This window comes from Pteropus vampyrus, unplaced genomic scaffold (assembly GCF_000151845.1).
Source record: "Pteropus vampyrus isolate Shadow unplaced genomic scaffold, Pvam_2.0 Scaffold7704, whole genome shotgun sequence".
Classification (NCBI taxonomy): Eukaryota; Metazoa; Chordata; class Mammalia; order Chiroptera; family Pteropodidae; genus Pteropus; species Pteropus vampyrus.
Window position 1 is genome coordinate 1 of NW_011896485.1, and position 1,946 is coordinate 1,946.

General features: G+C 40.6%; 1 long non-coding RNA gene across 1 annotated transcript in view; it reads left to right on the forward strand.

Annotated features, from left to right (window-relative positions):
- The first annotated feature begins 8 nt into the window (after window positions 1–8).
- The window catches only part of LOC111734848, a 2,946-nt gene continuing 1,008 nt past the window's right edge, over window positions 9–1,946 (forward strand). The window contains exon 1 of the long non-coding RNA XR_002778608.1: window positions 9–1,178. This is a non-coding gene — a long non-coding RNA (uncharacterized LOC111734848). The remainder of the gene's footprint in view (window positions 1,179–1,946) is intronic.

Here is a 1,946-nt window from a genome sequence, read left to right on the forward strand (position 1 = left end):
GTCAGGACCCTAGGAGATGGGGGTCTTGCAGCACCACAGCACCACTGCCCTTCCAGGGCTCAGCCCCATTTGTTCCACAGACATTGCAGGTTCAATAGGCCAAAATGGAACCCAGCATTCCCCACCCCACCCGCTACTTCCCCAATCTGCTGCTGCTTATCTCTGATCTGGTCTTCATTCCCCACTCCAGTAAACAGGTAAACCCTGGCACCTCTGCCACTGCGGTTTTTCCCGAGTCCAGCTCCTTTTCTACCCTCGCTGTCCCAGTTCAAGCCTGAGCCTCCCAACAGGGCCTCTGCCACCACTCTCACCATGCCCATCCATTCCTCACCAGAGCCAGCTTCGGAAATCCTTCTGTTCATGTCTATGCTACCTCAAGACACCTTTCATGGCTCCCCATAGCTGACATGCCACTCCAAGCACCTGCCCTTAATGTCTTTGCTTATGCTGTACCCTCTTGTCGGGAAAGGCTCCCATCCTTTTTCTTGATGTCCAAATCTTCCCACTCCTTTAGGTGTCAGCTGAGGTGATTCCCGCTCCATGAAGCCTTCCCTGAGCCCTTACACCTTCTCTGTGATCGAGAAGGTGAAGGGTGGTAGTTCAAGTGAGCCTGTTTCTCACCCCATTACTTGATTGACTGAGCTGTTAAAGATGGGACCACGGCTTGGGTTTCCCCCGAACTCCCTCTCACCTGCATGAGACATCACCGTGACCTTTCTAAGGACTCAACTTTAATTTCTTGTTTCCCATCTTTATCTTGGAATTTGCATTTCTGCCATCCTTGACTGTTAAATACATAGTTGATTCTCAGGATGGTCCTAGAGCCTGCCATCTCCTCCCTGTGTTCAAGGCTCACTCACACTGACCTGCCATTGCTGAATTACCTTCCAACACTGAAAAGTGCATTTCTTTTTAGATTTCAGCATTGTCTTGGAGTTTTCCTGTGACTGTGAATTTGCATTTCCTACCTTAATTTGCATGTGATTCCTGGGGAGAATCTCTAGTTTTGTAATATTTTTAGTATGTTTTATAATTTGTGCTGCTTGCATGAGCGCCACACACTCATTTCTCACAATTCATTACAGACATGAACTGCCAGCTCTCCAGCTCTTCCAGCACCAAGCTGGATTTCTTGTTGAAAACAAGCTTCTCACCAGAGCGATCACTCTTCTTAAAATGTAAGACCCCCAGACTGGAGAGGTTCGGGTGTGTGGGCGAGTGGGGAGATATGGAGGCCCCCCTTTTTTCCTAAGAGACCCAACTTGTTTTTTAACGTTTATTACAGTTTTTAAATACAGAAATAATATATGTTCATTTTAGAAAAATAAGAAAACAAAGGAAAGCAAAATTTTATAAAAGACAATCACTCACGAATCATTGGAGAGCTTTGGAAATTCTTCTACTCATGTCTATACCCTAGTACTAATAGATAACTACTGTTATTTGCCCTTTTAGCTTTCTTTGGCATATCTATATATAATGTATATATTTTTTACAAACATGGTGTCCTACTATACATACCATTTTGTAATATTTTCATTTACTGATATATTGTGAACATCTTTGTTCCCTTAAAAAATCACACAGGTAATGCATGCTTCTTGTAAAAATTAGTAATTACAGATAGACAAAAAGAAAATAATTGCCTCCTCCAGAGATATATGCTGTTAATTTTTTGACATATATTCTTTTGGACGTTTTAAAGGCATATATAGTTGTACAGATTTTTTTTAAAGGATCATATTATAGATATTCTTTTGTAAGTTTTTTAATTTAACAGTATGAACAGTTTTTTACTTCAATAAATATAAATATTATTATTTTTTAAAAAGATGTACAATATTCTATTGAATGACTATGCCATATTTAGCCAATCTCATAATGTTGGACATTTAAGCTGCTTTACATTTTCCTTTCTATAAATGATGCTGTAATAACCATCTATT